Consider the following 26466-nt stretch of genomic DNA (forward strand, 5'->3'; position numbering starts at 1 on the left):
TCACAGTTTGCATCCTGTTGAAGCCTGGCTTGGAGAATTTTGAGCATTACTTTGCTAGCATGTGAGATGAGTCCAATTGTGTGGTAGTTTAAACATTCTTTGGCATTGCCTTTCTTTGGGACTGGAATGAAAACTGACCTTTTCCTGTCCATTATGGTTTATCCCAGACTAATTTTCGCTTTGGGTTCAATAGCTCCTTGAACTCTGGTTTTGTATCACTACTTTTTTTTTTTTTTTTTACTTCTTATAGCACAAAGTATAAAATCTTATACATGCTGGAGCCAAAAGTATTGATTGAGTGAATGATGAGGGTAATTAATCAGTAAGGGTATACAGAGCCCTTGCCATTTGTGGTACTGCACTTGTCATCATGAGATGGAGAAGTAGTGTTCTTAAAGAACTTAGGAACATAAACAGGTAGAAGTATGAGGAATACTTGGGATACAGTATAAAAAGTCACATTTCATTACTTTTGCTGTTCAAGCATATAATGATGCCTAAAAATGCTTATACACCACACTTCTCAAGACATCCTAGTATTCTGCTGCATTAATCTTTCTCGAAAATGCCAGAACTGTTCAGAACTCTGCCTATGAACCTATTGTTCCCTGGGCATAGAAAGATTTCCCCCCACTTTTTTAAAGCAAACTTCTATTCTTAAAGAAGGGTCTACTCCTCCATGATGGCTCTTCCAGTCCTGCTTAGAGTTACTATCTCATTCTACAGTGCTGTTTTTATGTAACAGCACTCACCATATTCTCTTTTACATACTGACATTATCAGGTACTTGGTATAAATATAGTATGATTTGAGTTGACTTTTTTGTTTTTTTTTTACCTAGAGAACTTTTTTACTCCCCCCAAATATAACCATAAATAAAGAAAAGTTCTCAATGATACGTTAAAATCACTCAGTGATACACAAGCCGGTTATTTAACCAAATCAAATGAGGGCTGAATAGAATCTACTTTTCTTATCTTATTTTCAGCTCAACTTCTGGGTTCAGGGACTATCTTCATTGACTAGAAGAGTACCTGGCAAACAGATATTACTTGTTGAATAAATAATGAATGCCTGTATACAAACCATGGCAATAAATGCTAAATGGAAATAAACTAATAAATAAACTAAAATGCTAAATGGTATAAACTAAATGTACTATAGGAACTCAGAGATAAGAAATACTAGAAAGAACAATGAACTAACAGGAAGTTTAGTATCCACAATTTTCTAGCTGTATAATTGAGCAAGACATGTAACCTGAGCTTTATTTTTTCAATTTGTTAAGATTAATGGGCTGAACTAGAATAGCTGTTTTCAAATTATTTTAGGTGTAGCTCTCTATTGTCTAATAAAAATCTAAATGGAACCCCCATTATATAAATAAAGAGACCACATTATAGTATTATTTATTAGCTTTATAATATTGAGACAATTGTGATTATCACAGAAAAGCTATTATAAATGGCAACTCTAAAATAATAGCAAATTTGACTTTGGCAATATTTAAGACTGTTGCAGTCAAAATGGTCTAGAAGCTTGAAGGGAGGTAAAGAAAATCTCGTTTCCACTACCGAATGACTTACCTAATCTTTACTCACATCTCTGGTCACGAAAATAAAATATGGGCAAGAACCACCCAAAACTTAAATTAAGCAAGAGGACTTACTTTAGTATAATATTGTCTGATTTGCCACTGCAGAACTATAAAGGAGCGATAAGGATATACGGTAGAAAGATGCCTCTAAGTCATATTTGTATTTTTTTAATGGAGCATACATACACTGTAGCTGTTCTCTTGCTTGCATAATTTGATTTGGATATATAACAATGGTGGGCTCCCCTGGTGGCTCAGACTGTAAAGAATCTGCCTGCAATTAGGAGACCCAGGTTCAATTCCTGGGTCTGGAAGATTCCCAGGAGAAGGGAATGGTTACCCACTCCAGTATTTTGCCTAGTGAACTCCATGAATAGAAGAGCCTGGCAGGCTACAGTCTGTGGGGTTGCAAAGAGTTGGACATAACTGAACAACTAAGCACACATATAACAATGGACTCAATTTTTTTTTAAAGGCCAGGTAAAAACTTAAAAATAAAAATAATACTCTTAAGAAGTCTAAATATCTACATGGAAGTTGGTGGCTTTAGTCAGCAGTTCATAAAATATAAACAAGCAGCATAGTTTTTGTTTCACGATGTGTTTATGTGTTATAATTTGGTATACATCTGAGTGGACATGTTGTTTTTATGACAGTGTTAAAATACTTCATATAATTTTAAAATTAAAATTTGTGTCCAACATTGGGAAACTCTGAAGAACCTCCTCCGAGTTAGATGTTCTTCTGATCCTCCTAATGCTGTCATTTCTATGTAAGCTAGAAAAGCAAGAAAGACTATAAAGATGACTTCAATGTCTTCAACTCAATTTATCTATGTTTACCAAGATAAGATACCCATGGGACAGAGGTGATCAAACTGAAGTGGAGAACTTGTGCTAGGGAGTATCAGAAATACAGCTTTAAAAAACATGTCAGGGCTTCCCTGGTGGTTCAGTGGTTAGGAATCTGCCTTGTAATGCAAGGGACACTGGTTCGATCCTTGGTCTGGGAAGATTCCTTATGCTGTGAGGCAAATAAGCCTGTGTGCCACAACTACTGAGCCCACATGCAGCAACTACTAAAGCTGGCACATCCTAGAGCCCATGCTCCACAACAAGAGAAGCCATGAGAGTGAGAAGCCCGCGCTCCACAACTAGAGAGTAGCTCCCACTCTGCGCCAACTAGAGAAAGCTTGCACACAGCAACAAAAACCCAGCACAGCCAAATAAACAAATTAAAAAAAATGTCAGTCTTCCCAGTATTGGATGAATCTCTATGCACATAAAGCTGAAAACAGTTTTTGTATCAGAGATCCATGACATTTCTAACATCAGCATTGCTGGTATACAAGTATCTAAATTTATAAATGTAATTTCATTCCTATGTAGTAATTCACTGACAGTGACATCTGTCAGATGGAGAATAACTTTTCAGTGATTTTTGTTTTTATTTATTTGAAGAACATATTCTGATTTCAACTACAGAGGAAAGTCTCTTAACTGACCGCTACATAAACAAATCACTGAATTAATCAAAACAGCATTTCCATTTGAAAACAGACAAATGTTTACTTGTGCTCTTATCACTTGAATCATATGCTGTTGACTATCAGCTGTGTTGTCTGCAAAGCTGTCTGAGTCAATAACATTTGCTGGTGTCATTTAGGCATTTAATAAAATGTTTTGTAAATAAATGAAATATAAATAAAAAAAGAGAAAGACTATGTCCATGTAAATTAAGTTGAAAGCATAGCTTTTAACACTAGCCTTTTAAAAAATGAGGTTGAACAAGATGGAAAAGAGCAGAATCTTGCGAGGAAAACCCTAGAAATCGTGATTAAGAGCACCAATTCCATACCCAGACTGCTGATATTAAAATTTCGGCTCAGTGCTTGGTGTATGACTTAGGGTAAGTTACATGTCTGTTCTTCAATTTTCTCATGTGCAAAATGAAGGTAATACTAATACCTACCACAGAGTGTTGAACAAATTGAATAAGTAAAGATTTGTAAAGTACTTCGTGTCCAGCCCACAGTAAGCACTATGTAAATATTTGGTAAATAAATAAAAATAACTGGCCATAAAAAAACTCAATGGCTCTAAACAATTGAAATCACACACAATGTATCATCTGATCAAATTTCCATAGAACATCACAAGAATGTGACATCCTCAAACATCCCTGTGTTCATAAATTTAAAAGAGTCACCTATATATAGCGGTGAAAGCCAATTTGAGTTCAACAATCGTAAATTTAAGGCAGAATCCAAAATGTGACCTTATTCACCAGAACGTGAGTTCTCAGACAAGACAGCAGTATGGACGGAACCAGACCTCTGACTTGCTGAGTATATAGGCATAGGAAAAAACAGATTATATAATTTCTGCAATTTACTAGCAAACTATTCTAAAAAACATACACAAACACTCACATAGAGTGGGGCAAGAGAGAATGATATAGTAAATATGGCAAAATGTTAATTGCTGAATTTGTGTGAATAGAGTTCTTTGCACTACTGCAGCTTCTTGGTAAGTTTGAAATTATCTCAAGTTAATAAGTTTAAAAAATGTAAGAAAATCACAAACAAATAAAATAGGACCATGGTTTTGAAGACGGGTGAGTAAAAGACAGAGGGGCAATGAAGTCTGAGATATGGCAAATGTGTTACTAAGATACAGAACATAGAATCTAAGCTGGAATAACAGTTTATATGAAGTTAAAGGCGCTTCCCAGGTAGTGCTGCAGTAAATAATCTGCCTGCCAGTGCAGGAGACACAAGAGACACAGGTTCCATCCCTGGGTCAGGAAGATCCCCTGGAGAAGGAAATGGCAATCCACTCCTGTACTCTTGCTTGGGAAATCCCACGGACAGAGGAGCCTGGTGGGCCACAGTCCAGGGAGCTGCAAAGAGTTGGACACAACCGAGCACACACACACACGCGCGCGCGCACACACACACACACACACACACGAAGTTAAAGAACATGCAGTACAGGTACCCGAGGAGGAGGAAAGGAACTGTGAGTATATGAGAGGCAGGAGAAATAGTCTAACCTGAAGAAGTTAAAATGCTGGGGAGACAAAACATAGACTTTTAAAAATTATAAGGCAAAGTGATCAAATGCTCAAACAAAGAAGAAAGAAAACTTCCATTTCAGGTCAGAGAAGGTTAATATAATGGGTTATTTTACTTTTGAATCTCTTTTCTACCTTGCTAACTACCCTAGCCTCATATCTTGGTTGGAATAACTCAAGCTTAAAGAATTGTTTATACAAAAAAAAAAGTGGAAGAAAGAAAACTCCAATTCATCTTGCATGAATGGAGGACTAAATTTGAGACAGGGACAGGTAGAGAAGGAAAAAACCTCCTGGAGCAGTTGATAAAAATATGTCTTTTCCTAGGTGTTTATATAGAATTGGCTTGGTCTTGAATATTTAGTCAGACAAATGAGGTATAATTAATAAAAATAAAGACAACATGATCATTTTCCTAGAGAACCCAAATTGGAAAATTATTAGAACCAAAGATGAAGGGATTCAGAAGGTAGTTGCTGTTGTTCAGTTGCCCAGTCTTGTCTGACTCTTTGTGACCCCACAGATTGCAGCTTGCCTCCCTGTCCCTTATCATTTCCTGGAGTTTGTCCAAGTTCATGTTCATTGCATTGATGATGCTACCCAGCCATCTCACCCTTTGACACCCTCTTCTTCTTCCACTCTCAATCTTTCCCAGCATCAGGGACTTTTCCAATGAGTCATCTGTTCACATCAGATGACCAAAATACTGGAGCTTCAGCTTCAGTATCAGTCCTTCCAGTGAATATGCAGGGTTGATCTCCCTTAAGATTGACTGGTTTGATGTTGCTGTCCAAGGGGCTTTCAGGAGTCTTCTCAAGCAACATAGTTCGAAGGCATCAAGTTTTTGGCATTTTGCCTTCTTTACAGTACAGCTCTCACAACCATACATGACCACTTGACTATACAGATCTTTGTCAGCAGAGTAATGTCTCTGCTTTTCAATACACTGTCTAGGTTTGTCATCGCTTTCCTGCCAAGAAGCAATTGTTTTCTGATTTCATGGCTGCAGTCACCATTTGCAGTGATTTTGGAGCCCAAAAAGAGGAAATCTGTCACTACTTCCACCTTTCCCCTTCTATTTGCGTTGCAGTAATAGGGCCGGATGCCATGATCTTAGTTTTTTTAGTCTTTAGGCTTAAGCCAGCATTTTCACTCTCCTCCTTCACCCTCATCAAGAAGCTCTTTAGTTTCTCTTCATTATCTGCCTTTAGAGTGATATCATTCATATATCTGAGGTTGTTGATATTTCTCCTGCCTATCTTGGGGGTTCTGGCTTATAACTTATCCAGCCTGGCATTTCTCATGATGTGCTCACCCTGTTAAACAAACAGAGTGACAGCAGACATCCCTGTCCTACACCTTTCTTGATCTTGAACCAATCAGTTGTTCCATACAGGGTTCTAACTGTTGCTTCTTGACCTGCATACAAGTTTCTCAGGAGACAGGTAAGATGGTTTAGTATTCCATCTCTCTAAGAGCTTTCCACAGTTTGCCATGATCCACAGAGGCAAAGGCTTTAGTGTAGTTGATAAAACAGAGATAGATATTTTTCTGAAATTCCCTTGCTTTCTCTATAGTCCAGCGAATGTTGGCAATTTGATCTCTAGTTCCTCTTCCTTTTCTAAACTGAGCTTGGACATCTGGAAGTTCTTGGTTCGCATAATACTGAAGCCTAGCTTGCAAGATTTTAAGCATGACATTACTAGGATGGGAGATGAGTGCAATTTAGAAGGTAACGGGGTATAAAACAAGAACAAAACAAAACAAGAACACAAAAAACAAGAAGGGGATAACTGCTCTATCAGTTAAATATATTAATAAGCTGTAGTATTGGTGTTAGAATAGGCAAATAGTATAATAGAAGAGTTCAGCTCAGTTCAGTCACACAGTTGTGTCCGACTCTTTGCGACTCCATGAATCGCAGCACGACAGGCCTCCCTGTCCATCACCAACTCCCGGAGTCTACCCAAATCCATGTCCATCGAGTCAGTAATGCCATCCAACCATCTCATCCTCTGTCGTCCCCATCTCCTCCTGCCCCCAATCCTTCCCAGCATCAGGGTCTTTTCCAATGAGTCAACTCTTCACGTGAGGTGGCCAAAGTATTGGAGTTTCAGCTTCAACATCAGTCCTTTCGATGAACACCCAAGACTGATCTCCTTTAGGATGGATTGATTGGATCTCCTTGCAGTCCAAGGGACTCTCAAGAGTCTTTTCCAACACCACAGTTCAAAAGCATCAATTCTGCAATACTCAGCTTTCTTCACCGTCCAACTCTCACATCCATACATGACCACTGGAAAAACCATAGCCTTGACTAGACAGACTTTTGTTGGTAAAGTAATGTCTCTGCTTTTAAACATGCTATCTAGGTTGGCCATAACCTTCCTTCCAAGGAGTAAGCGTCTTTTAATTTCATGGCTGCAATCACCATCAGCAGTGGTTTTGGAGCCCCCCAAAATAAAGTCTGACACTGTTTCCACTGTTTCCCCATCTATTTCCCATGAAGTGATGGGACCAGATGCCATGATCTTAGTTTTCTGAACGTTGAGCTTTAAGCCAACTTTTTCACTCTCCTCTTTCACTTTCATCAAGAGGCTCTTAAGTTCTTCTTCACTTTCTGCCATAAGGGTGGTGTCATCTGCATATCTGAGGTTATTGATATTTCTCCCGGCAATCTTGATTTCAGCTTGTGTTTCTTCCAGCCCAGGGTTTCTCATGATGTACTCTGCATATAAGTTAAATAAACAAGGTGATAATATACAGCCTTGACGTACTCCTTTTCCTATTTGGAACCAGTCTGTTGTTCCATGTCCAGTTCTAACTGTTGCTTCCTGACCTGCATACAGGTTTCTCAAGAGACAGGTCAGATGCTCTGGTATTTCCATCTCTTTCAGAATTTTCCACAGTTTACTGTAATCCACACAGTCAAAGGCTTTGGCATAGTCAATAAACAGATTGGGAAAGACTAGAGATCTCTTCAAGAAAATTAGAGATACCAAGGGAACATTTCATGCAAAGATGAGCTCGATAAAGGACAGAAATGGTATGGACCTAACAGAAGCAGAAGATATTAAGAAGAGGTGGCAAGAATACACAGAAGAACTATACAAAAAAGATCTTCACAACCCAGATAATCCCAATGGTGTGATCACTCACTTAGAGCCAGACATCCTGGAATGGGAAGTCAAGTGGGCCTTAGGAAGCATCACTACAACCAAAGCTAGTGGAGGTGATAGAATTCCAGCTGAGCTATTTCAAATCCTGAAAGATGATGCTGTGAAAGTGCTGCACTCGATATGCCAGCATATTTGGAAAACTCAGCAGTGGCCACAGGACTGGAAAAGGTCAGTTTTCATTCCAATCCCAAAGAAAGGCAATGCCAAAGAATGCTCAAACTACCGCACAATTGCACTCATCTCACACGCTAGTAAAGTAATGTTCAAAATTCTCCAAGCCAGGCTTCAGCAATACGTGAACCATGAACTTCCAGATGTTCAAGCTGGTTTTAGAAAAGGCAGAGGAACCAGAGATCAAATTGCCAATATCCGCTGGATCATCGAAAAAGCAAGAAAGTTCCAGAAAAACATCTATTTCTGCTTTATTGACTATAATAGAAGAGACTGGCCACCAAAAACCCCATAGATAAGCAAATTCAGTTTATGATAGAGGTGGCATTTTTATTTTTTGTGGTGGCATTTTATAATCAGTAGGGAAAAGATGGCCAATTCAATATATGGTGCTGGGACAAGTGTATACTCAGGGGAAAAGATGAGTTACTTTTATAACTCATGTCATTCACAAAAATGCATTTCAGATGATACAAGATTTGAGTCAAAACAAAAACTAAATCAGATTAAAATATCAATGCAGTAATACAATATAAAAGAATATGTGTATCTGTACCATATTTATGAAAGTCTTCTAAAGGAGATACAAAAAGCAAATGTCATAATGAAAAAGACTGCTGAATTTGACTACATCAAAATTTAAAACTTCTGTTCAGCAAAACAATCACCAAAAAACTGAAAAGACAACTGATGGCCTGGGGAAAACACCTGCAACATATATAACACTCTAAAGCATTAGTATCTAGAATATATAAAGAACTTCCAAAAAGCAATAAAAAAGATAAAAAACCCCAAAGAAAAACTGACAGTAAATATGGATAGGCTGAGAAGAGGACATGTGAAAGACCTGTGAGCTTAAGATGCTCAATGTTAGCAGTAATCAGAAAATGCAAGATAAAGCATTTTATGCAAGATAAAGATAAAGAAGTATCACTTTTCACTTGTAAGATGCACATTTTTAAAAGATTGCCATATGACCCAGCAATCCCACTGCTCGGCATACACACCAAGGAAATCAAAATTGAAAGAGACATGTGTACCTCCATGTTCATCGCAGCACTGTTTATAATAGCCAGGACATGGAAGCAACCTAGATGTCCATCAGCAGACGAATGGATAAGAAAGCTGTGGTACATATACACAATGGAATATTACTCAGCCATTAAAAAGAATACATTTGAATCAGTTCTAATGAGGTGGATGAAACTGGAGCCTATTATACAGAGTGAAGTCAGCCAGAAAGAAAAACACCAATACAGTATACTAACGCATATATATGGAATTTAGAAAGATGGTAACGACAACCCTGTATGCAAGACAGCAAAAGAGACACAGATGTAAAGAACAGTCTTTTGGACTCTGTGGGAGAGGGCAAGGGTGGGATGATTTGGGAGAATGGCATTGAAACATGTATATTATCATATGTGAAACGAATCGCCAGTCCAGGTTCGATGCATGATACAGGGTGCTCGGGGCTGGTGCACTGGGATGACCCAGAGGGATGGGATGGGGAGGGAGTTGCGAGGGGGGGTTCAGGATGGGGAACACATGAACACCCCTGGCAGATTCATGTCAATGTGTGGCAAAACCAATACAATATTGTAAAGTAATTAGCCTCCAATTAAAATAAATAAATTTATATTAAAAAAAAGACTGGCAATAGCAAGTTTGCTCAAGAGTATGGGAAAACAGCTAACATTAAACTACCGCTAGAAGGACCAACTGTTAACTCCTTTTGGGAAGGTAACGTATAGCATCAATACAAACTTAAGATATACATATCCTTTGAAATAGCAACTCCTCTTCTTCATCATGCCTGGAAAAATAATCAAATATGAGCACAAAAAATTATGTAAAATTATATTCACCAGCACTGATCATTAGAGTGAAAAATACAAAACAAGTTAAATGCCTATTAAGTAAGGAATGGGCAAATAAAATTCATGATATGGAAGATAATACAACACTTAAGAGAGGTGGTCTTACAGTGATATGGAAAAATTTCTAAGACATACTGTTAAGTGAATTGAGATTCTAAAAGTGAAAACATTTAGAATAGAGATCACTAATGTACTGCTATGGAGAGATCAACAGGACAGAATGCTGTTCACTGAAAAGGCAAGAAGCAAAGACAAACCATTAACAATGAACATTCCCAGCATAAGACTAAAGATTTAAAACACCACAGTCCAACTGAAAGAAACCAGACCTCCAGTTGGCTGTGATGCACAGACTTAAGGCAGGAAAAAAAAAAAAACCAAATTCCGATGAATTTTCCTAGGCATTGGAGGGTGATTAATGTACTACTATTTAGAAGACATCCAGCATCTACCAGGCAATGAAAGCCACTTTAATGATTTATTTAATTCTGACAATGCCAGGGTAAGCATTATGGGTTCCATTGTACAGATCAAGAAAGCGAGGCTCAAAAGTTAGGTATCCTTTTCCTAACTTAAAAGGTCACTTAACTAATAACTGCTATTTGAAGTGAGGTCTGGAAAACACCATCAGTCTGTAAGAACAGTGTGTGAAAGTGTGAGAAACTGTGCTATCAATATACAGAGTCATGCTATGTTTGCTGAATCTTAGAATAACATCTGTCCTTGAAAAAAGGATGTAGAATTTTTAAAAAATGTATTTCTTTTTCTTTAAAAGAATGTTCTTAAAAAAAAAAACCAAACAAACATTTAGCTACATTTAAAATCATACATAAGGATGTAGTACTTTTTGTATCTATTGATGGTGAAACTAGGTTCCTTTCAATGTCTAATGCCATGAATTTTCAACCTTTCTTCCTTGGATGGCTTTAGCATGTTATCTTCAGAGACTAAAATTACACGTTAGTTCAAAGAAACATGTACTGAATATCTACTGTATATCTAGGTGCTCAAAAACAAGTAACACAAGGTATGCTCCCTCAAAACCTGAGGAATAACTTTTGGAAACCACTTGGGAGCTTCACTCAGGAGGAATGAAGCAGTTAAGTACTTAGGACAAAATTATGTTTATTTGTAGCACTCTACAAAAGCTGAAGTTCTACTTTTCAGAACCGAATCAGGTATGAATTTTAACATATTATACAAAGGTGTATATGGTCCAATTACTCAAATCAAATACTGTTTTTATCGCCTATTAATTTGGATTTTAATATTTTATAGCAAAAAACTGAGGATATTAAGTATAAGCCTTTATAAAATCATTTGATTTTGTTTATTTGTATTATATAAATGTCCTTGGAATTCTTCAGTTTATAATTCAATGTCTTTCCTTGATGACTTAAGGTATTTAAAATTCTTTTTTGGACTAAGAGTGAAAACATGGTAGTAACCTTAATACTAACACTGAACACAGAGTGTGTTACATTTGAGTTTCAGGAACACTAAGCATGGCAGAAATCTTGGGAATCTGGAGCAACTTAAGAGGTTAAAACACTAAAGTTGGCTTAGGAGGCTTTAAAGGAATATTAGGAGATGAGATGATACAAGCAATTTTATCTCTGGAAAAAATCTAATGTTAATGAAAAAATTTCCATGGCAACCTGATACAGAGGTAAAGATGCAGAATAAAAAGATAAAAGATGTTTTTAGTTCTAACTATGGGTATTGTTTGAAGACTTTATTAAAGCTTTCTGTTTCTAAACTTCAATTGGGATATGTTTTAATATCTTTATTTTTACAGTTTTCAAGAAGGATACTGATGACCCAGATTAACCTGTAAACTAATAAACTAGTCTCTATTGACCCAGAGAGTCAAAGTTACTGGAATAAATTATGTAACTTTTAGGAGCCTTTATTAATTCTAGTTCATAGTTGAGCAGTAATACTATTTATTGATCCTTTTTTTTTTGGTCAGAAAGATATTCAGATTTGAATTAGAAAGCAGATGTTGACATATAAGTCATCTAAACACAGCAGGCAACAATAAAACACACCTATGAATTTTTACAATAAAAACAAAAGAGACAAATAAAAGGAATTTACCTAGTTTATAAAAAAAAATCATGAAAGCTTCAAGTAAATTTCAAATTTAAATTACTAGGTCATTTCTTATTAGTAATAAACAATTAATAAATAAATCCAAAGACGTGACTGTAATAATAATTCTAATGTTTCAGGCATGAATACTTCAAAAGACAACTGTAGCAATAATTTGTATACTTTAAGTGTGAACACTTCAATAGACAACATCTTTTTCTTTTTTTTGCTGCACTGCATGGCTGATAGGATCTTAGTTCCCTGACCAGGGATCAAACCTGGGCCATGGGTGTGAAAGCGCTGAGTCCTAACTACTGGGCCACAAGGAACTCTCCTCTACCCCGATTTTTTTTTCCAACAGACACTATCATTTTTTGGAAAAAAAAAATGCCAGGATATTGTAGTACAAGTATACTGATTTAACTGTATTATAAAATTAGTGCTGAATGATAGATAAAATCCCATGGTATTTCATATTTTCAATCTTGTTTTTTATCAGACATCACAACAGCTCACGACTACATAAATTGTATTTTTCTAGAAAAAAATTTGGAAGCTTCAGTCTACTTCATATATATATGACCATACATATAAGTATAAAAATAAACACACATACAGATAAAATGCCAGAGAGCCACTGAGAAATTTCATATTACCAACTCTTCATTAATCTGACAAAATACAAAGACTTGCCATTAACAATTAAAAGTGAAATTATATGTTGTCAAAATGCATGTTGTGAGATGTTATTGTTTTTAATCCTTTTCATTTGTTCAGCTATAGATGTGTGAGAGTACTTGGGTCAAACTGAACCAGTAATTCAGATAATGAGAATTTTACAATACTTTTATCCCTTTCTTTCAATGGACTTTTTAATATTTCAGAATTAAAGAAAATCTTTGTTGAAAAGAGAGTATTTTTCTAAGTTTTATGATTGGTTTATAATATGGTTATTCATTCATTTGTACAAAAGTACATGAACTGGGTATAAAATCAAATGAAATAAAATCCTTCATTAGGGCCTACTATACACCAGACATAGTTCTAGGTACTAGGGATACTACAATTGGGAGGCTTATGCTGTAGAGGTTAAGACCAAAAATCAATAAATGAATATATAAGTAAAATAACTACCGGCCATGTGAGGTGCTATGAAAGAAATAAAGAAGGATCTAAGAGAGAACAAGGGTAAGGAGTGGGAAAGATCTCCTTTACAGGGATCCCTGAAGAAGTTCTCTCTGAGGAGATGAAATTTAAATGAGACCTGAAAGATGAGAGAGAAACTGGGCATGAGAAGGGAATAAGGGGAATAGTTTTCTAGGTAACAGAAACAGCATGTGCAAAATCCCAGAGGTGGACGAGTTGGGTGTGTTCCAGAAACTGAAGAAGATCCATGGTGGTGGAATGTAATGAGTGAAGTGGGGAGTGGCATGAGATGAGGCTGGAGAAATAAGCAGGGAGGGAATCATGTAGAGCCTTATTTTTCATAATCATGTCGTGAATTTTACTTTAATTTCAATGGGAAGTTGTCAAGAATATAAGCATAGGAGTAATATGACTTTAATTGCACTTTAAGAAGGTATCTCTTTTTTGCTGTGTTAAGAATGGATTGGAAGAAGCAATGGCTAGAACTCTTTGTGATAAAGGCTGACAGCCTGGTAAAATTTTGGATGCTTGTTCATAACTGCCTCTTAAAACTACTTCTTTGTATTAAGCTGTGACTAACAACAACAGGCGGAGAAGGCAATGGCAACCCACTCCAGTACTCTTGCCTGGAAAATCCCATGGATGGACAGGTATGGGTTTCTCAGGTTGTTCAGGGGTGAAGACTCCACCTACAATGCAGGAGATGCAGGTTTGATACCTGGGTTGGGAAGATTCCCTGGAGAAGGAAATGGCAACCCACTCTAGTATTCTTGCCTGGGAAATCTCATGGACAGAGAAGCCTGGTGGGCTACAGCTGACAGAGCTGCAAAAGAGTAGCACATGACTTACTGACTGAATAGCAACAACAATAATAACAGGTTTAATTATGATTCCCCTTAATGGATCACAACCTTGTCGTGGCAAAGGAGCTTGGGTAAATCAATGAAGCTATGAGCCATGCCATGCAGGGCCATCCAAGGGCCAGGGTCATAGTGGAGAGTTCTGAAAAATCATGGTCTACTGGAGGAGGAAATGGCAACCCACTCAGTATCCTTGCCTCGAGAACCCCATGAACAGTATAAAAAGGCAAAAAAAGATGACATGGGAAGATGAGTCCCCACAGGTTGGAAGGTGTCCAATATGCTACTGGACAAGAGTGGAGAGCAGTTACTAATAGTTCCAGAAAAATGAAGCACCTGTGCCAAAGTGGAAACAATGCTCTGCTATGTATGTGTCCAGTGGTGAAAGTAAAGTCTGATGCTGTAAAGAACAATATCGCATAGGAACCTGGAATGTTAGGTCCATAAATCAAGGTAAATTGGAAATGGTCAAAACTCCCCAAATAGATGACCTTTTAAAACATAAGGATAAGAAGACAAAAGTATGGGGGCCACTTCATGGCAAATAGAAGGGGAAAAAGTGTAAATAGTGACAGATTTTATTTTCTTGGGCTTCAAAATCACTGTGGACTTTGACTGCAGTCATGCAATTAAAAGACACTTGCTTCTTGGAAGAAAAGGTATGACAAACCTAGACAGTGTATTAAAAAGCAGAGACATCACTTTGCCAACAAGGTCCATATGGTCAAAGCTATGGATTTTCCAGTAGTCATGTACGGATGGGAGAGTTGTACCAGAAGGAAGGTTGAGTGCTGAAGAATTCATGCTTTTAAACTGTGGTGCTGGAGAAGACTCTTGAGAGTCTCCTGGACGGCAAGGAGTTCAAACTTGTCAATCCCAAAGGAAATCAACTCAATACTCATTGCAAGGACTGATGCTGAAGCTCCAATACTTTGGCCACCTGATGCAAAGAGCTGACTCATTGGAAAAGACCCTGATGCAGGGAAAGACTGAAGGCAAAAGGAGAAAGGGGTGGCAGAGGATGAGATGGTTACATAGCATCACCGACTCAATGGTCATAAATTTGACCAAACTCTGGGAGATAGTGGAGGACAGGGAAACCTGACATGCTGCAATCCATGGGGTCACAAAGAGTTGGATATGCTTAGCAAATGGACAACAACAACAATTATGGTTGGAGAAATGGGTCATGTTGGAGATTGTAATACTGTTGGAAGGGTACACTGGGCATGGTCACACAGGTATCTTAGACTTTGGAAAAGCATACTTCAAAGTATTCAAAGAGAGATAAACGCACATTTTTAGCATCTATTATAAGGAATGCAAAGAAGGTTTTGAAATTAAAAAATAAAAGGACACTCTGACCATGATCATATATCTAGCATAAGCAGAAAGCTGAAGGAACCAATGTTATGTAGAGGCTCAAGGAGTTGCACAGAGAGCTTTCCATGTGGCTTAAGTATAAAGAGGTAATAATTCAAAAGCAAAATAAAAGTCATATAAACCTAAGATTCAGCTTTTAAGACCTTACGTGATTGACTTCTGAATACTTCCCGACTGCATTTTGTATCATTCTGTTCTTTGTAAATGACTCTAATTGTGTCCTTCTTTCAGTTCCTTGACTGTGTATATAAGCCCAAACTTATTCTTTGGGTTTTAGCAGTTGCTGTTCCGTCTTCTAAACTCTTCTAATACTTCAGTTCAACTATCACTTCAAAATGCCATCATGTTTATTTTAATCACAGCCCACATTGTTAACTAAAATAACCTGTTTTTATGTTTACTGTCTTTCTCTAAGCAATTGCATTTATGCAATAGAACAAGGCCTTTGTCTACCCTTTCATGACATGATCCTCAGTGCTTAACACAACTTCTGGCACATTATACGTTTTCAGTAAATACTTTCTGAGTAGAAAGGAGGAAGAAAAGTAGAAGGAAAAGAAGGGAAAAATCAAAAGGCATCAGAGAAGAATACAAAATTTTTTTATCAAGTTCAGAATGAACTGAGCTTTAGAAAAATCCTAAAAATACAAAAGGAACTTTTAAAGTTATGATTGGAACAAGAAGAGGATTAAGAGAAAATCTTTTACTTTGATAAACACTAAAGTAATAAAATGAAATTAAAAGAGAATTAAATTTCAATTTTGTTTTCCTCAAAGAGAACAAATCTTACGTCAAAATGAAAAACTAATTTGATTAAGAATAAATCAGAGAGGACTCTGGCTTGTAGCCAAGATGGAACAACAGTGGTCATATTTGCCCTCATGCCTGAAATAATAACAACAACAAAAAACAGATAAAATATATGAAGGAAGGGGTTTTTAAGACATTAGATATCAGTCAATCAAGGACAGTGACTTTTCAGAAATAGGAAGCAAAGGAAATGAACTGTAAAACTGTCCTAGGTTATTGCCTCGGGTGAGTTTCCAGTCTGTGTGCAAAGACGGTGAACCCAGTTGAAGCCCAGTAGACTAAGTTGAGGAGATGTAGCTGAAGAGTCAGTGACAATCAAGGCAATAGGAATCTACAGGGGAGAATGCCAGAGAAGGAAGAGCTGCAAAGAGAGAAATAAAGAACTCTGGGGAGAATTCCCTTTGAGCATCCATCAGAGTACTTCAGTGCATGCATATCAGGAAAACAGCAGAGGCTGAGGAAAGAAGCCTGGCTTGGAAAGTTCTCCAAGTCAGGCTTCAACAGTACGTGAACTGTGAACTTCCAGATGTTCAAGCCGGGTTTAGAAAAGGCTGAGGAAAGTGAAAGTTGCTCAGTCGTGTCCAACTCTTTGTGACCCATGGCGTATACAGTCCATGGAATTCTCTAGGCCAGAATACTGGAGTGGGTAGCCTTTCCGTTCTCCAGGGGATCTTCTCAACCCAGGGCTGCATTGCAGGCGGATTCCTTACCAACTGAGCCACAAGGGGAGCCCAAGAATACTGGAGTAGGGAGCCTATCCCTTCTCCAGTGATATTCCAAACCCAGGAGTCAAACCAGGGTCTCCTGCATTGCAGGCAGATTCTTTACCAACTGAGTTATCAGGGAAGAGGAACCAGAGATCAAATTGCCAACATCTGCTGGATCATCGAAAAAGCAAGAGAGTTCCAGAAAAACATCTATTTCTGATTTATTGACTAAGCCAAAGTCTTTGACTGTGTGAATTACAAAAAACTGGAAAATTCTTAAAGAGATGGGAATACCAGACCACCTTAACTGCCTCCTGAGAAATCTGTATGCAGGTCAAGAAGCAACAGTTAGAACCGGACATGGAACAACAGACTGCTTCCAAATTGGGAAAGGAGTACGTCAAGTCTGTATATTGTCACACAGCTTATTTAACTTATATGCAGGATACATCATACAAAATGCCAGGCTGGATGAAGCACAAGCTGGAATCAAGACTGCCGGGAGAAATATCAATAACCTCAGATATGCAGATGACACCACTCTTATGGTAGAAAGTGAAGAAGAACTAAAGAGCCTCTTGATGAAAGTGAAACAGCAGAGTGAAAAAGTTGGCTTAAAACTCAACATTCAGAAAACTAAGATTGTGGCATCCAGTCCCATCACTTCATGGCAAATAGATGGAGCAACACTGGAAACAGTGAGAGACTTAGTTTTTTGGGGGCTCCAAAATCACTGCATATGGTGACTGCAGCCATGAAATTAAAAGACGCTTGCTCCTTGGAAGAAAAGTTATGACCAATCTAGACAACATATTAAAAAGAAGAGACATTGCTTTGCCGACTAAGGTCCATTTAGTCAAAGCTGTGGTTTTTCCAGTAGTCATGTATGGATGTGAGAGGTGGACCATAAAGAAAACTGAGTGCCAAAGTATTGATGCTTTCGAACTGTGGTGTTGGAGAAGACTCTTGGGAGTCCCTTGGCCTGCAAGGAGATCCAACCAGTCCATACTAAAGGAAATCAGTCCTGAATATTCATTGGAAGGACTGATGTTGAAGCTGAAACTCCAATACTTTGGCCACCTGATGCAAAGAACTGACTCATTTGAAGAGACTCTGATGCTGGGAAAGATTGAAGTCAGGAGGAGAAGGGGACGACAGAGGATGAGATGGTTGGATGGCATCACCGACTCAATAGACATGAGTTTGAGCAAGCTCTGGGAGTTGGTGAAGGACAGGAAAGAGTCGGGCATGACTGAGCGACTGAACTGACTGAACTGAACTAAGGAAAGAATCCCCTGAAAGGAGAGAGAGAATAGCACTTGGAATTCACACTGGGCTAGGAACTAGAATACTTCATAATTCATGAGATATACAGTACATACTCAGCAGTGTCTTACCCAGTAATGAGGAATATACAGACTTAGACTAAACACTGTTCTGGTATTAACCTACTGAGTTTCAAAAGCTAGATCTGAAAGGATCAAACTGCTATTTCCAAGTAGCTTAACTGCATTCCAGAGCAAAGCTGAAGAATATTTTAAAAGCATTCACAAATACCCAGGACCCCACAAGGAAAAATTTACAGTGTCTAACATGAAATAAAAATGATCAGACATGGCATAAAGCAGGAAAATAAAACACATAGTGAGGAATAAAATCAATTAATCTTGAATGAAATCCCAGGGAATTATGCTGAAGATTTGATGCTTTTGAACTGTGGTGTTGGAGAAGACTCTTGAGAGTCCCTTGGACTGCAAGGAGATCCAACCAGTCCATCCTAAAGGAGATCAGCCCTGGATGTTCATTGGAAGGACTGATGTTGAAGCTGAAACTCCAATACTTTGGCCACCTGATGCGAAGAGCTGACTCACTGGAAAAGACCCTGATGCTGGGAAAGATTGAGGGCAGGAGGAGAAGGGGACGACAGAGGATGAGATGGCTGGATGGCATCACCGACTCGATGGATATGGGTTTGGGTAAACTCTGGGAGTTGGTGATGGACAGGGAGGCCTGGCGTGCTGCGGTTCATGGGGTTGCAAAGAGTTGGACACGACTGAGTGACTGAACTGAACTGAACTGAAACTCAAGCTGAGGGACATTAAGCAAAATGCGTAACTAGCTGGTACTCAAAGTGTCAAGGTCATAAAGGGTAAGGAGAGATTAAGGAACTCTAACAGATTGGAAGAGACTAGACTAAGAGGACATGAAAGTAAGTGTAATGTGGGATCCTGGAGTGCATCTTGAAAAGAAAAAGTATACTAAAGGAAAAACTGGTGAATTCACAATAAAATATATAGTTTAATTAATAATATTGCATCAATATTAATTTCTTAGTTTTGACAGCTGTATTATACTTATGTAAGATGTTAACATTATGGGAGACTAGGTAAAACCTACATGGAAATGCTCTGTACTATTTTTATAACCCTTTTGTTAGTCTGTTTCAAAACAAAAAAATTCAAAATAAAAATCAATCACATGTTCAAGCAGATGAAGAAAATAGTAGCAGAACTCTTACCTGCTTTGACCGATCTCTCTTTGGCATCATGACCTACAAGACTGCCTGAAAGAGATGAATGAGAGAATCTGGAGATGAAATGACTGGATGGATGATGGTAATCTTTGAAGAACTACAGAAACTAGAACAGACGATGAGAGACTAGATAATGAAACTTTATAATGGTTTTGAAAAGGAAAAGAATGTAGAGATCTCAAACTATAAACCAGTCAGGCTTTAAATTGTGCTTTTTAAGCCCTGCATATTTCTAGAAAGAATTAGTGAACATGTAGTTTTATATATGATTAGAAAGGAAAACAGGGATAAATATGAGTTAGGTCAGTTTCACCAAGAACAAGTCATGTTAGGCTAACCTCAATCATTTCCTGAAAGTATTGCTTGCTTGGCAGATCTGAAAAATACTATAAACCTAGTAAATTTGATTTTAAGGAGGTATTTGGCAGAGTCATTAGAACGCTTGTGGGCCAAATGGTATAAAATAAGAGCTAGATGACATTTCAAAAGTAATATATATTTACTATTGATTGAATGACTACAGATTTATGACTCAATGTCCAAGATCAATCTCCTGTTAGAATTCTCTACTGGGAGATCAAAAGGCTTCTTCTCTGCAGTCCTATCCAAATAAACATTTTCCATTAACTAGGATGAGGAAACACTTAGATGGAAGGATGGCTGATGGCTGCATAATAGAATTAGGATCCTAATATCCTTAAAGGAATTTAAAAAATCAGATAAGGTATTGATGAACTTATTTACGGGGAAGGAATGGAGATGGAGATGTATGGAACGGGATTATGGACACAGTGGGGAAAGTGGAGAGTGGAATGAATGGAGAAAGTAGCATTGTGTGTATATATATATATATATATACACACACACACACAAAACCATGTGTAAAATAGATAGCTGGTGATAAGCTTCTGTATAACTCAGGGAACCCAGTTTGGTGCTCTATGATGACCTAAAGGGGTAGAATGAGGGGAAGGGAGGGAGACTCAAGATGAAGACGATATATGTATAATTAAGGCTGATTTGCGTTGTGCGGCAGAAACCAACACAGCATTGTAAAGCAATTTTCCTCCAATTAAAAAAAAAAAAGATCAAATGGAAGATAGAGGAGATATATAGTATATGACATAAAAAACTTTTCCTTTGGTTAATTCCAAGTTCAGTAAGTTTTGCTGTACAGTATGGATGGTATTGGACCAATGGGATCATACTTATCAGAGAATAATAGCCTATATTAGAATGGGGAATTTTGAAAAACTGTAAATGTTGCCATATTTCATTCATCAAATTTCTTTCATAGAAAAATGAGAATAAGGAAACTCTCATGACAGAATTTCCTTATGCCTTTGAAATAAGAATCTTTCTTAAAAAGTCATCCTGTACAAATAGAATGAGAGCCAGGATTTCATTTTAAGCAGTTTCTGATTGTCTTGGTGAATATGGGGAGAACAAACTCTATGTTAGTATTACAGACCAGCCTCTTTATTAATGTACCATGGCTAAGGCTGGGTGAGAATATCTATACATGCTAATTTGGCACAGCACCAGGATGGCAGTAGCATTAGAGCTGGAGAAAATAAACAGGAGAAGACAAATACTTATTAAGTTCTGGTAACAGATGCTGAGCAGTAATTTTCCTATTGTGTCTGAGGTGCTAACCTTACTTTAATGAAAGCCAGCTCCACTTTCATTTTATATAAAAGGACTCCATCTGAAATTCCATTAGATAAAAGCTTCTTATATTTAAAATAAAGCAACACCTCCCAAATCAACGATCTTTTAAAACATAAGGATCAGAAGACAAAAGTATCAGGGTCACAGGATACACACTCATGAATTAACCAGAGAATAATACTAATAAAACCAAATATAACCCAGTAGGCCATGTAATCAGTTTGGCAGGGATTGGCAAACTTTGTTAAACAGTTTGTCTCAATACCAATCCTTTTCCATTTCATATATTTTTATCTTATAGAGAGATACTGAGGGCCTGAACTGGGATTTTGAGAGTGAGAATAGAGAGAAGGAATACAATTGAGTGGATCTGAAATAAGCAAATCTTAGTGATTACATGGATGTGTGGGGTCTGAGGATAATGTAAGGAGTATAGGAAAGGGATGGAAAATGAGTTTTAATTCACATGTTATCTGATATAGCACAGACCTCAGCAGAAACAGAGTGTACTCAAATTGGGTAATTGGTGAAAAACTTTACCTGCAAAGATGTGGGCAAGATTTAGGGGAAATGGCAAGAGGTAGTATATGACACCGGGGCTGGCAAAACCAGGGACCCATTATCGCCCCTGAGTGAGAAAAGAGCAGTTTCTGGCATTGAAGTGGGTATTGACAGAAGTTTGTCCTTCAGTGAAGCCAATCTGTGACAACTCCTGTAAAAATACGTATCTCAATAACAGTTTTCTCCCACTCTCTGATCTTGTGTACATGCCTCTCAGCAAACCCACCCAGAAGTTAAGAGAACAAGAAAGCTCTTGATATACTCCTAAAGGTGACTGCACAAAGTGCTGGGTGAAGAGAGTCCGAAGGATAATAATTCATACTGATCAACAGTAGTTGCCTACATCATGTAGAAAAGGATTCTGTGATGTCATCCAACCTCACCAGGATGAATAACCATGAGAGCCATATGACTTTCCTGAGAATGGGATGAGGCAATATCAGCATGTGCTCATGAATCCTATGTCTGGAAAAAGCATGTAATTGAGGAATAGCACCCTGTGTATCCTATGCTTCCCAATCCTGGACTATGAAGACTTTCACACTTCTAGTTTGTCTGAATGATAAATACCTATACTAACAAATGAAACAAAATATGTAAGAGAAACATATTAGGGAGCAGGGATGATAAATTCAGTTTAGGTTATCGTGACTTTGAGATGCCCAAAGATCATTCATGGATAAATGAATCTGAAGTTCAGTGGGAAAGTCTAGACTAGAAATCAGAATTTTGGAACAGTCGTTTATACATGATAGTTGAAACCATAAAAGTGGAGAGAACACAGAAAAAAGGGAGTCATGGGTAAGTATGAAATCTGGGGAATCTCAACATTTTAAGTGAAAGGCACAGAGAAAAGAAAAACAGCTACAATAGTCAGAAGGTTACAAGCAGCACCATGGGATGTAAATTCATAGAAACCAAGGGAGTAGAATGTTCGTAGAAGAAAGTTGCCATGAATGTCAAATGTTGAAGAAAGGGCACTGAAATAAGGACTGAAAAATTTTCACTGCATATGACAATTAGAAGATTACTGGTGTACTTGGTGAGAGCAGTTTCAGGAATTTAATGAAAGAGGAAGCCTAGTTTCAGTGGGATGAGAAGTTAATGAGCGGTAAGGATGTGAACACTGCAAATATTGCTCTTCTGAATACAATGGATGAGGTGAAAAGGAGAATGAGTTGATGTAGCTAGAACAAAAATAGGATCAAATGAGAATTTTTTTTATGACCAAACAAAATTAAACTATGAGGAGAAGCTGCTAATGGAGTGAAACGGAATAAGTAAGAATGAGAGAACTACTAGAGATAGCTGGAGACTAGTCTACCAGTACATCCCTAAGGGAAAATGTTTTGCCCACAGCTCTTGATACAGGTGACTAGCTATATAGCAGGCATATGGGTTAGTTAATGACCTATTAAGAAAAAATGACTTGAACCAATTGGATTCTCTTTGTCAGGAGGATGAACTATGAAATACGGAGGATGAAATATGGAAATAATTGGTTGATTAGCAGTGGAAACTCAAATGAAAGAGTAATGATTAAAAAAAGAAAACAGAAGGAATAGCACAGCAGTAATGAGTTAGATAAAATAAAACTATGAGTAGATAATGGAAGCATTTATTAGGTAGAGCATGAGGAAGTTAGACGTTAGAGACACAGAAGAGAACAGAGATGTGTGGGAGAGGCAGAGGCTCCAAGAGAGGCCATGTCCCTCTAAAGGAGTGACAGAGAGCGCTGCTTTGGTATCTGATAGCTTTCCAGTTATGGCTCACTGGTATCCTACACTAACTCATCTTTTCTCTTAATATGAATGGGTTTCTGCTCCTTGAATTTCAAACTCCAATACTAACACAAGGACTAAAAGCAAAGGAATGGAGGAGGTAGGAAAAGTTGAGTGAAAAGGGTTGCTTTGCACAGTAAGTGAAAATCCAATGCTCAGTGATCCAAAGAAAGAAAGGACACAGGCTGATGCAGGAGTTAGAAGGAAGTCCATAGTCTAAACATTTTTTTTTTAGAATAAGGATTAAAATTAAATGAGTTAAACATTCAGCTAAAGAAGTTTGAAAAGAGCCACAGAGAAAGCTCAAGGAAACATGAAGGAAGGAAATATAAATACAGGGGCAGGTGATGCAGAGAACAACATCAACAACCTCCATAGCAGTAACAAACAAGAACAGAAAACCGAAAGCTGATTATTTGAAAAGATTACTTCAATAAGCAGACTTTGGACAAGAAAGAAAAAGAGACAAAAGAGAATGTGCAAAGAAAACACAGAATGAAAAAGAGGAAATAACTACAGACACCACAAGATTTAAAAAGGACTACTATGAACAAGTATATATTAAAATATTTGAAAATAGAGATGAAGTAACTTCCCAGGAAAATATAAAATACTGTAACTGTTACAAGAAGAAATAAAGAGCCTGAATAAGCAATACAGAAATTGAAGTAAGAGTCAAAGAGCACCCCTCTGAAGAAACCCCAGGACCAGAAGGCTATGCTGGTAGGTTAACCAAATTTTAAGACATATGGAACTCTTATTCCATATAGTTGTATCCAGAAAATATAAAAAGAGCAAAGGCTGCCCACATTATTTATGAAGCTAATATAATTTTAGCTAACAAGATAAAAGCACACTGCAAAAAATAATCTAGCTGCTTGATGAATTTAGTATGGAATAAAAGCAAAAATATGACCTTACATGTTTGTTAATGCAAAAATGCATTTGCTATTTGTAAAAGATTTTTTAACATGCAGCAATAAAAAGTATAAATAATATACTACACAGTAATTAGTTAATATTGCCTAAATGTCTGCCTTAGAGTTAGAAGCACAACCTTCTCCTTCCAATTCAAAACTACAGTGGATCCTCAGTGGTTCTCAACAACTTCTTTTCTTACTTTCAATCTGCCAGCCTTCCCTCCTCTGCCATCATTGCTACTAATCCCTCATGTGTGTCAGGTTGAACATGAACTTCAGAACATCTGCTGCATTTGTAGTTCATCTCGGAGGAGGCTGAACTTTTTCTTCCAAGCCCGTGAACTTCTGAGACTAAGAAAATCAGATTTCCCAAATTGGGATGAAAGTGAGAAGAAATCAGAATCTTGGACAAAGAGATGTCTCTACCATTGGTGCTCCAAATCTGGTACATCTGGTTAACCTGTTAGGATAACTTAGAAGCACTGGTTTATAATGCATAAGAATCAATGAAATGAGCAGTTTGTTGTTTTGACTGCTGGGGGTGCACAATCTGTTTTTCATGGCTTCAGCGTCTACTCTCTGTTAATCTGTGAAGAGGACATAAGGCTAGTAACGCCTTTGGATTAGGGAGATGTCAATCACAGACCACGTTGCTTTTCTATTTTGTTATTTTAACTGGTTAGGGGTAGAAAAAGTTTGAGTACTGTACTATCCTTAATTTCAGATTTTTGACTCTGGAGGTGATTTCTTTCTTTTTTTCAAAAAGTTTTTATTTTGAATTGTGGTATAGCCAATTAGCAATGTTGTGATAGTTTCACGTGAACTCATTCATACATATACATACATCCACTCTTCCCCAAACTCCCTGGAGGTGATTTATTTCTTTATGTTAGTATCATAGGGATTGAAGAGGAGATTCTAAAAATTATGGAAAACAGATTAGGTGGACATACTTTTAAAAAGAGTATGTAGGAATATTCTTCACAGATTGTCAAACTTCTCAATGCTCTAAAACATGCTGATGGTTTGCTTTTTCTTTTTTCCAGAAACTCTTACAGAGTGAGAGCTGAATAATTTGCAAGAAGGTCTTTATCTTTACCTCCCTTGATCTCTATCTAACAAAAAGGATATCAAAAGGCTTGTAGCCTATTAGGTTTCTGGAACTAACTAAATCCCAGTAATGCAGAGTTAAAATTAAATTTAGAAATATACCATAACTCCTAATTGAGAATTACAGGCTGTACTTAAGAGGCTGAAAGGAAGTGAATTTTTCTGAACTTAGTTAAAAAAGGACTTTAATGTGCAGTTACACTGAGTGAAAGAATGAAAGTGAATCTTTCATTGTAAAACATTATCCTGCAAGTTAATACTGAACTTAAATATTTCTTTTAATAAATCAAGAGATAGTACTTCCTACACTCATTGTAATAAGAAAGAAAGGGACAGATTTTTACAAACGCTATCTATACTCTAGACCTGACAAACGGCAGCCATTGGCTGTAAAGGTTCAAGAGAAATTCCTTGGGTAAACTAGTACAGAGAAGACCATTTAGCTCAGAGCCAGAGCTGAGGCTAGTTTGCCTTGGTTTAAGATGCTGTCTGATTTAAACCAAGGTATAAAAGCACTGTAATGCAAATATAACACCATTAAGCAGTAACTTGAAAAGATGTTCAACATCTCTGTCATCAAAGAAATGCAAATCAAAAGCACAATGAGAAATCACCTCATACCTGTCAGAATGGGTATTATCAAAATGACAACTTTGCAATATAAACAAATACTGAATAATGCTGTATACCTGAAACTAATATAGTATTATATATTAATTATCCCTCAATAACAAAGTAGTAACTTGGAAGATGAAACATACCAAAAAAGGCAGAGAAAAAAAGTTTTTTCAGTTCTCAGGCTATGGTGTACATTAGTGGTTCCGGAACTAGAGTGCTTAAGAATCATCAGTGATACTTGTTAAAATGCAGATGTGCAGGCTAGATTCGACAGTACTCTGACCGAGAAACTACAGGGTAGCATTTAGGCATCTGCATTTTTTAACAAGCATTTCCACTTCCAAGTGGAAGTCTAAATGCAACATATTGA

The 26466-nt window shown here is 37.4% G+C and overlaps 1 protein-coding gene across 4 annotated transcripts in view; it reads right to left on the bottom strand.

Moving 5' to 3' along the window:
- The window catches only part of MBD5 (methyl-CpG binding domain protein 5), a 454579-nt gene that overhangs the window by 74192 nt on the left and 353921 nt on the right, over positions 1–26466 (bottom strand). The gene's annotated exons all lie outside the window — the stretch shown is intronic.

Source organism: Giraffa tippelskirchi, chromosome 3 (genome assembly GCF_054371585.1).
Source record: "Giraffa tippelskirchi isolate mGirTip1 chromosome 3, T2T-mGirTip1v1.2.pri, whole genome shotgun sequence".
NCBI lineage: Eukaryota > Metazoa > Chordata > Mammalia > Artiodactyla > Giraffidae > Giraffa > Giraffa tippelskirchi.